This window comes from Lampris incognitus, chromosome 5 (assembly GCF_029633865.1).
Source record: "Lampris incognitus isolate fLamInc1 chromosome 5, fLamInc1.hap2, whole genome shotgun sequence".
NCBI lineage: Eukaryota > Metazoa > Chordata > Actinopteri > Lampriformes > Lampridae > Lampris > Lampris incognitus.
The window spans coordinates 25,530,885-25,541,541 of record NC_079215.1 but is presented as its reverse complement, the minus strand read 5'-3'; positions in this window follow the sequence as shown (position 1 = coordinate 25,541,541).

Genomic DNA, 10,657 nt, shown 5'->3' with positions numbered 1-10,657 from the left:
AGTGGGGAGGGGGAACTGGGGGGGAATAGCGTGATCCTCCCACGTGCTACGCCCCCCCTGGTGAAACTCCTCACTGTCAGGTGAAAAGAAGCGGCCGGTGACTCCACATGTATCGGAGGAGGCATGCGGTAGTCTGCAGCCCTCCCCGGATTGGCAGAGGGGGTGGAGCAGCGACCGGGACGGCTCAGCAGAATGGGGTAATTGGCCAGATACAACTGGGGAGGGTAAAAAAAAAGAAGGGGGGGGGTGAAAAAAAAAAGATGAATCCCTGCCCTGAGAGCAGGATAAGCAGTTAAGATAATGGATGAATGGAGGGTTTGTGACAACAGATGTACACTATCAAATTACCAGAAGCAAGTGGCTACCTCGGTGTTTCTCGTAAAATGATGAGCCCCTGCGAGATTAATTCCCACTAATACCCCTGATGGATGAAAACAGGGAGCGGGTGACTCGAGAGGACCCCAGCATTATTTCCCCTGTCAACAGTTCAGAGTTGTTACTTCTACTGAAACTCCTGATGCTTTTGTGCATTCACTCTATCTTTCCTAAAACTGGAAAAGAAGAGTCATGAAACCCCCCCCCCCCAAAAAACCCTCCCAGACAGCTTGAAAATCATGTTTTACTGGAACGGGCCTTCAACTCAAGACCTGATAATTGTGAGATAATGGGAACTTGAATCGATGTTTGGAATGGGACAGGCTTATAAATAACTGCCAGCGCTCAAGTGTCTGTGGAGGCTCTCCAGAAGGCTGCTATATTCAGGCCACCACGCATGCACACGCACACACATGCACACACTTAACCCATTTTAACTTCACAATTCATATTTCTGCAAGGGCGCGTGGGGATTCATTAAGTGCTCCTGTGATCGTTCCTTCTCGCCCCGTGCCCCAGAGCTTTCAGAGACGCAGACCCTATAATTGATCTACTAAACTAAAACTTGTCTAGGCCTAGGGTGTTCTCATTAGACTAGCCTAACCCCCATTGATCACCGGCCCACTAAACTGTCTAATTGTTTTCGTCTAAGGTGGTTTTCCCTTTTCAACTGAGCCACCTTTCCGGTCTGTCCTTAGAAAACATGACATCGTTGAATTTCATATTCTGAACAATGAACTCCTGAAGGAGCCTTTTAGAAAACTAGGCAAGGTGTGTAAACATGTGCAAACAAGTGTTTCACTACATTTTCTTTTACCCGTGGATTGGAGCCTACAAAAGAAGTTAAGAAACTGAAAAAGAAACAAAATTATTCCTGTTTCACATGCATACCCAATATGCACGCTGTCAGTGAACATATATTGCCTTTTCAACATAGAATTGCTCTTCCAGGCTCTTGGTTCCCCTGGTCCAGCCATCATTGCTATTTTTAACGACTCAGTTTCCTGTCATATGGGCTTCTGCGCCTTCGACACAACTTACAGTGCAAAACAGTAGGTCCACATCTGCCTCCACTCAATAACATCGCATATTTTCATTGTTATAATATCATATTATTGTTATGGGTACTATTATTATCACTATTATTATGGTTTTGCTAATTCAGCCCACATTTGATTTTTTAACACCCCTTTCCAATTGTTATGGACTAACTGTTTTGCTTGTCCTTTGTCTGCATTTTCAGCTAAACTCACAAACTAGTCGTGGAGATTCGTGTGTCAGATCCAACGTAACAGATTCCTTCCATGGCGCTGTTCATTGTGGTCCAAAAAAAAACCCCAATCTGCACAGTCCACAAAGGATGCTACGCTGAAAAAGCCATAGCATGTCTTGCCCTACAGAAAAGTCTGCATCAGCAAAACTAATGAACTGCAACGCACACAGAAGGAACCCATACACAGTTGAGACGGGGAAGAATTTCGTGTGTGTGTGTGTGTGAGAGAGAGAGAGAGAGAGAGAGAGAGAGAGAGAGAGAGAGAGAGAGAGAGAGAGAGAGAGAGAGAGAGAGAGAGAGAGAGAGAGAGAGAGAGAGAGAGAGAGAGAGAGAGAGAGAGAGAGAGAGAGAGAGAGAGAGAGAGAGAGAGGGAGAAATAAAGGGCAGGGGAAGGATAAAAGGTAATCAGCGTCTTCGACCTGTATCACCTTTCTGCCACATCATCCTTGTGCTGTGTTCTGACACATGACACATACACAGGCACACGGGGACGACAGCAGACCCAGACACGTCCTCCTCTCACACACACACATCTGCAGGCGGTGTTATCCATGAGGCACGCCATTGAAGTGAGAGCATATTTGACTATATTGTCACATGCCAGCCAACCAGCAAAGTCCAGAAAAGCAATTTCTGTCGCCACCGCTTCACAAAAAGAGTACACACTACTGCAAACCCAGGTAAAAGACACGTCCAGCCGGATGTTGGGAGTCAGTAAAGGTTTTCTTTGACGGATCGGACTCCTGCTTGGACTGCTTGGATTCCCATTCAAGCTCGCAGCATGGTGTGAAGGCATCCTCGGCCATCCCTTGCTTTCCAGTACGTCTCACAGGGCAGCTCAGAGCATCCATGTTGGATCCGCATCACGCATTTACGGCCGCGTACACACGCCCCCTCACTTACCGTGCGGGCTACCATGTGTAGATCATGGTGTTGTGTTTTGGTTTTACGAGGCTTATCCTTCAAATAGCTCTGGATGCGGTAAACAATTTTACGCACAATGAACGCGACACGGAAGAAATATGTTGTATCGGAGTTACCTTGCCCATTGCTCATCTCTCGCCAGGCGCACCGAGCATCTTCGCCTACTTTCGTTTTTTTGTTTTTTTCTCCCCCCCGTCGACACCGCCGATCACCTCCAGTAGGATGAGCTACTATCATTCAGCACTAATTCAGACGGGTAACCACCACCTGCCCCCCCCCCCTCATACACACACACACACACCCACACACACACACACGTCCCCGGTAAATGTGAGAATGGAATCCGGTTGTGTAAAGCGAGCCTTGAACACGAAGAAAGAAGCGCCCAGATCCGCCCTGGCGATGGGTCCACTCCGGGTTTTTCTTTTTTTTTTTTAAGCTAGATGATGTGAGTCAACCATGCATTCATGAGATCCGCATAGCAGAGGTGTAACCCCCCCCCCCTCACACACATACACACATACACACACTACACCACCGCTATCTGCCTCACCGCACGAGCGTAGCCGGTTAGGCAAGCAATTCACCACAGGACCGAAAGAGAGAGGCGGGGACGGGGGCGCGTCGTTTGCAGAGTCAGTGGTACCTTTTAACCCACTATCCTCCGATGCTTGTGGATGTGTGTGTGTGTGTGATTGAATGAGTGAAACAGATTTTTTTTTTTGGCTACACACATTGATGGTGGTTGCGGTGAGCTTCCCCCTGTCACTGTGAAGCGCCTTGGGTGAGTAGATAAAGCGCTATAATAATAGCAATAATAGCAACAACAACAACAACAATAATAATAATATTTATATAGCACTTTTCTAGACACCCAAAGCGCTTCGCATCGAAGGGGGTATCACTTCAACCACCACCAATGTGTAGTAGCACCCACCTGGGTGATGCATGCTATATAAATGTAATCCATTATTCATTATTATTATTATTAGTAGTAGTAGTAGTAGTAGTGGTAATATGAGGGAAAAGAGCTTATTCTGTAGTGACACAAACATAGGGTTTAAAGAAGACACATACCATCAATTGTTTAGTTTTAATAAACAACATTGTGATATGAGTCCATGAATAATCCCTGGGTCTATCTAGTGATGTCTCTATGTGTCTGGGATGTCATCACGTTACGGCTACGGTACCCGTTTCTCTCCTTCTGTCAGCTCATCCACCAGATCACATAGTGAGTCCACTAGACGTTCCATTAGAACATAAACCTAGATAGACGGACAGACAGACAGACAGATAGATAGATAGATAGATAGATAGATAGATAGATAGATAGATAGATAGATAGATAGATAGATAGATAGATAGATAGATTCAACATAAGTAAAAAGTAGAAGGTGTCATTATGAGTATCTGTGGGTACAGATTGGCAAAAGTTGGTTGTGATATGAAGACAGGCCAAATAACACCCGCATACAACATTATTACAGTACGAGCCTTTTGGTGCAGGCGTCTCCTGTATGTATCCATAATGTAGTCACTGAGAGGCAGGTGGTCATCAATCACTGGACTGGCTTGATTTAACAAGGGCTCTTTGGCCATCTCCTTCTCATGTGTTGCCTCGAGACACTTTCCTACTCTTTGTCTCCACCTCTTGGAATTGAGCTCCTATTTGCAGGAGAGATAGATGAGAGGAGAGGAGAGGAGAGGAGAGGAGAGGAGAGGAGAGGAGAGGAGAGGAGAGGAGAGGTGATGAAAAAAACGCCCTGTGTTATTGTTGGGAGTTTGTCGGGGGGGTGTAAATAACCTTATGATAACTAAATTCTACGTCTCAAACAATCTAACCACCCATCAACTATCTACCTACTTATCCCTGCTGTTGTCTATGGGTCAGAAAATGACCCATAACAGTGTTTAACAGCAGAGAAAAGACTCCCAATGATCTTTTTGATGACTTCTCCTAGAGTGACCCCAACATCAGACAAAGTGAAACATTGTTTTTGTTCATATTTCCATGAAAGCTGTACACCCCTAGGGTACTAAGATTGTCCAAAAACTACTTTCTGCACATTTCTGCTACTTTCTTAGGCTATACAAATGCTACCTCTTGCTAAAAAGTTATTTTTTACACCTATGCAGTACCTTAAGCAATAATGATAACAATAAACCTCTACTTTCGTAAAGAAAACAAGTATGATAGGTGTGTTGTAATAAAAACGAGTGGTGTCCACTGATTAAATGCAGTCTTCTGGCACTGTAAAGAGGGAAAACCCAGATAGCCACAAAGTTTGTGATGAATGACAGGTTGTTTTCTTCGTGCAAAATAGATTTGGGGTTTAAAATTAAATTAAGTTGCTTTAATTTAGAGGTTTAATGAAGGCGGGTCATAAATGACCCTTAAGACAAGGGCAGTATACAGAATGTGTGGACAACACAAGGGTGAAGTACACATAACCACTTCCTCTCCCCTTTCATCTCAGTTTTCACATGCCACCCCCACAAAAACCCGGCGCTCTATTTCGTTTCTCTTGTTTCATTCTTTCGCTCAGTATAGGAGCCACAGGAATGACATGGGACCCCCCCCCCCACCCAGAATCTCCCCGGGTTCCTCAATCGTGCCACCCTTCAGACCCCTCAAACTGGCTGCTCTTTGAACCCCTCGATCCAACCGCTTCGTGACCCCCCTCAATCTATCCCTCATTCTCAACAGTACGCTCTCAATAAACCGAAACTAATGCTCTCAGTGGCGTGGGCTTTTTATTTCTTTTTAGTGAACACGTGGTTCCTATCTCTAGACCAAGTTGGTCGGCACATGTCCATTAAAAAGTTATTGCTACCATCAGTAGGTCGCCTCTCAAATCCAGATCATTGCCTGATATTCATACAAATATTTTAAACAATTGATGTTTTGAGTGCACTTTACTGCTAGAACTGGTGTATAGATATTCCCTATTGTGTGTGTATGTGTGTGTGTGTGTGCGCACACACATGCAGATTGCTAAGCCAGGCACAGTTGCCATCAATTCCCACTCTGAACATCCAGTCCAACAGCAGGTGGACATTTTCACAGTGTTGTTATTCGGTTACCATGGTGGCTGAAGTCTAATGAGGCTGTACGTCACCTGTGAGTCAGCCATGAAACAAACAGCTGAGAAAAGCATGCAGGGATACCAGTGAGACAGGGAAGCAAACGCAAGAAGATGGTGTAGGGACGCAGTGGCGGCTGGTGCTAAAAAAACTTTTTTTTTGGGGGGGGGATTTACCTTGGCGTAGCACACCTGACAGCTGCTTTAATGTCCACACAGTCACAGACACAGAGTTATTAAGAAGGACAATGTAGCTTATAGGTTTTACCAGGGTTCATAGACGGTGGATGACTAACAGTCGAGACGAGGCGTTGTGGTGGGTGTGAACATGATTGACAACCATGAGAATTGTCCAATCACATTAGATCAAAAAACATTAAAACAATACCAATTCGCTGCCAATAAAAGTGGGAGTGTCTGAGGCGCACAGAACTGCGCCCCATGGAACATCTGAAGAAACCGATTCGACAGCAGCCTCAGGTCACCTGCTCGCCAAAAGTTTGAGGGCTTATATATGGTACAGTTTGGCCAGCACCTCTCACCCAGGAAGTATATGTATTCAGACAGAAATCAACCAAAGACCATTTGGAACCAATATTTAATGGCTGCTGACAGGCGCTGACAGACTGAAAAACACGTATATTTTGTAATTATTTGCATTATACAACAAAATTATATTTAACATGTTTACATAGAGTTTCATCTCTTGATATTTGAAGGGGGTGGCGCCCCAGAGTCCTGTACTGGCCAGCCGCCAACTTCACTTTGAGAGTCAGCAAGCATTCACCCGATTGAAAAAGTATCTCTGAGAAAGACACTGAACACCGCTCAGCTGCGGTGGAGCTGTTGTGTAGCTGACCCTTTATAACCCTGACCTTGCCGCTGAAAGAGGACAGCAAACTAGGAAAATTTCTAAACAGAGATCCATCATGCCATTATTCATATCATGAAAATAGTGCCTGTCGTCCATCTCAGAGTAACTCGGTATGTGCTTCTATGCTGCTAATAAACGTGTGCTAAAAAATTAGCTCATTCAGGTACCCTATATTATCAGGCATTAAAAAAAAAACCCTGAAATCCTGAGGGGGATAAAAAAGGCATCCCTGTTGACTTGCTGCTTGCCAGTCAGATACATCCTCCGGCTATAATTGTCCATCATCCTATCATACTGCAACTATATTTTCAGGTGGCCAAGAGTTCGGTTAGAGAAGGGTGTGTGCTGGTCGTTGCACTGTGTGCAAGTGACTACATATTAGAAGAAGAAAGAAGAAGAAAAGAAAGAAAGCCACTTTATTTTGTCATTGTATTCTTACAACGAATTTGTTCTCTCCATCCTACTGTATAGGAAGCAGTGGGCAGTTGCAGTGCCCGGGGACCAACTCCAGTTCTTCTTTCCATTGCTTTGCTCAGGGGCACAGGCAGAAGTATTAACCCTAACATGCATATCTTATTGATGGTGGGAGGAAACCGAAGCACCCGGAGAAAACCCACGCAGACATGGGGAGAGCATGCAAACTCCACACAGAAAGGACCTGGAATGCCCTGGGGTTCAAACCCAGGACTTTCTTGCTGTGAGGAGCCAATGCTAACCACTGGGCCACCGTGCTGCCCTTGGCAATTACACATAACCCTCACGGCATACATATAAAAATACAATCACAAAAACATACACTGATGAGGCAAAACATCATGACCCCCCGCCTAATATGCTGTTGGTCCTCTGTGTGCCACCAAAACAGTGCTGTCCTGCTGAGGCACCGACTCTGTAAGACCCCTGAAGGTGTCCCATAGTATCTAGCACCAAAACGTCAGCAGCCGATCCTTCAAGTTCTGTAAGTTGCAAGGTGGAGCTGCCGTGCATCGGACTTGTCGGTCCAGCACATCCCACAGATGCTCAATTGGATTGAGATCTGGAGAATTTGGAGGCCAGGGCAACAACATGAACACTTCATATTCCTCAAACCATTCTCGTACAATGTGTGCAATGAGCCAGGGCGCATTATCCTGCTGAAAGAGGCCACTGCCATCAGGGAATACTATCACCATGAAGAGGTGTACCTGGTCTGAAACGATGTTTAGGTAGGTGGCATGTGTCAAATTGACATCCACATGAATGGCCAGACCCAGGGTTTCTTAGCAGAACATTGCCCAGAGCATCACACTCCCTCCATCGGCTTGTGGTCTTCCCACAGTGCATCCTGGTGCCATCACTTCCCCAGGTAAACGGTGTGCATGTACACGACCATCCACGTGATCTAAAAGAAAATGGGACTCATCGGACCAGGTGACCTTCTTCCACTGCTCCAAGGTCCAGGTCCGATGTTCACGTGCCCAGTGTGGGTGCTTTCAATGGTGGACAGGGGTTGTCACGGGCACTCTGACCAGTCTGCAGCTACGCAGCCCCATACACAGCAGGGTGCAATGCACTGTGTTGTGACACATTCCTCCCATAATCATCATTAAAATGTTCTGTGACTTGTACCACAGTAGACCTTTTGTCAGTTCGGACCAGACAGGATAGCCTGCCTTTGTTGCCTTTGAAGGGGTGAAGCACAAAATTCTGGACCCTATACATAAGCAGTCTCTGTGGGCCCCTTTCCTCTTTTCTCTCTCACACATTACTTTTTTGAGTTTTTTGAGTAATATATTCCATCTTCTCTTTCTGCCAGGATAGTGTTTAACACTCTTTTGCCACAGAGCTCAACAGTTGTTTTCCCTCATTTTGCCTTCTCTCCCTTTCCTTTTTTTCTTTTCTTTTCTGGAACCCAGATTTTGCTTTCTTTGGGAAAGACTTGACCCTGTGCTTGTGCTTGTATCAGCAGTCACTTGCGACAGGACTAGATGAGCTGCATTGAGAGATGCTCGTGAGGGGCGGACTAAGCCATTTTGCACCTTTTGTAAGGGGTGAGAGGGGCCTCCTGAGCCCTCCTGAGCCCCCCCCCTTCTGGGCCCTGGTAGGTCCTTCCCCTCTTCCCCCCCACTACGATGCCGTTGTGCCTTGGCGCATCGATGAGCCTTGGGCACCCAACACCCTGTCACCAGTTTGTGGTTTGTCCCTCCTCGGCTACGGTCAGTAGCTACTCACCACTGCTGCCCAGGAGCACCACACAAGCCTTGCTGTTTCAGAGATGCTCTGACTCAGTCGTCTGGCCACAACAATATGGCTCGAGTCAAAGCTGCTCAGGTCTTTACTCCTGCCCACTTCTCATGCATCCAACACATTGACGAGAACTGATTGTTCACTTACCATCTAATCTACCCAGACATGTGCCCTTGTTCGGAGATGATCAACATTATTCGGTTCACCTATGAGTGGTCATAATGTTTTGGCTCATCTGTGTGTGTGTGTGTGTGTGTGTGTGTGTGTATATGATTTGTGCTTCTCATAACATCAATACATGGACAGACAACGACTGGAGTGAACGATGATTTTAGTGGTCTCACCGTACACACACACACACACACACACACACACACACACACACACACACACACACACACACACACACACACATACACAAAAAAAACTTCCTGCACTCTCAATAAAAATGATTACCTGCTGCCTCCCTGTGGCATGACACAGTATGGCACTTTTCTACTCTGACCAGGGTTGAGTAGCAATGGATTGCATGTAATCGAGATATGTAATCAGATTACTTTAACTATAATCAAACTAGACTACATTTAAAAAAAACGTGTAATCATATTATAGTTACGCTGTCAAGGACTACTTCATTACACTGACCCAGAAAATAATTTCTTCAACATCAACAACAATTGTCTATAGAGCTGTAGCAGTTACAACTGCCAGAGCAGTACAATGGACAGCACCAAGTGTATAGTGTCTGAGCACACTTCCCATTTTCAAAGTCACGAAATTGACCCATATTCAAAACAACTTAAAAGATTACAAATATCCTATCCCTATAACCTTCTTAGCATCCTTTTAAACCGATTGAGGTTACAAATGACGTTCCCGACCTCCAATATCCTGACATATATATAACTACTTGATCAACTACCCCTCCGTCTACACCGGCAGCTCTTTAAAGGCTTATAAAAGTCTGGAAGGCTATAAATGTGTCAGTTATCCAATTTTGGAATATCCCAGCAAAAGGCCTCTCTGTTGTTACAGGAAAAGTAAGTGTGATGTAATCTCGAAACGAAGCACTGTTAGATTACCTTGGAGCATTGTGGCTAAAGACATTACAATTTAGCAGCCTTCCTCACCCCCCACCCCCTTAAAACTGTTGATCAAACCATATCGTTATTTTCAACGAATGCACTCTACATAAATGTTACAATCTAATTCCTACAACAGGTGAATCATTCACAGAGGCTTAATGAACTGAAGCTGAAGCCTTGGGTTGTCATCCGTAAGGATGGGGTTGTGCTGGGTGCTCACTGTAACTGCACAGCTGGTTTAGGTGAGAGTTGCTCTCATGTTTCAGCTGTGCTGTTTTGGCTTTGGCAGCGCAACCATGCCACAGAAGAGGTAGCAGTGACATCAAAAAAATGCAAATGGTCAGTACCAAGCGAGGGATCTGGGAAAAAAGTGCCTTACCAGCAGGCAAAGGACATAATTTTTAACGACTCTCAACACAGCAAAAAGCAGACAACCGTCAGTGCAGCAAGCAGCTCAGGTTTTCAATCCATGGCCAACGCCCAAAGAGCTCAATTGTATGACACCCTTGCAAAATGCTGTTAAAAAGATGGAAAGGCCATAAAACCTGTGGTGTTGTCAACTGTCAGAGAGCATGCAGCATCCTATGTGCCGAAACGCCTTACATTAGATCAACAGCAAAATAAGCTGTTTGGCATTGGCAGAGAGGATTTGGCAAATTTTTCATGGGCGCAACCGACATACTCAGCTCTGCTGCTCATCCCACAAATGCATTTTCCTTGCAAATGTGGTACCATTTAAAAGGGAAATAAATAGGCTTTCCAACGGTATACGATTTATTGCCAAGAAGCATTGTTACAACAAAAAAATAATCTA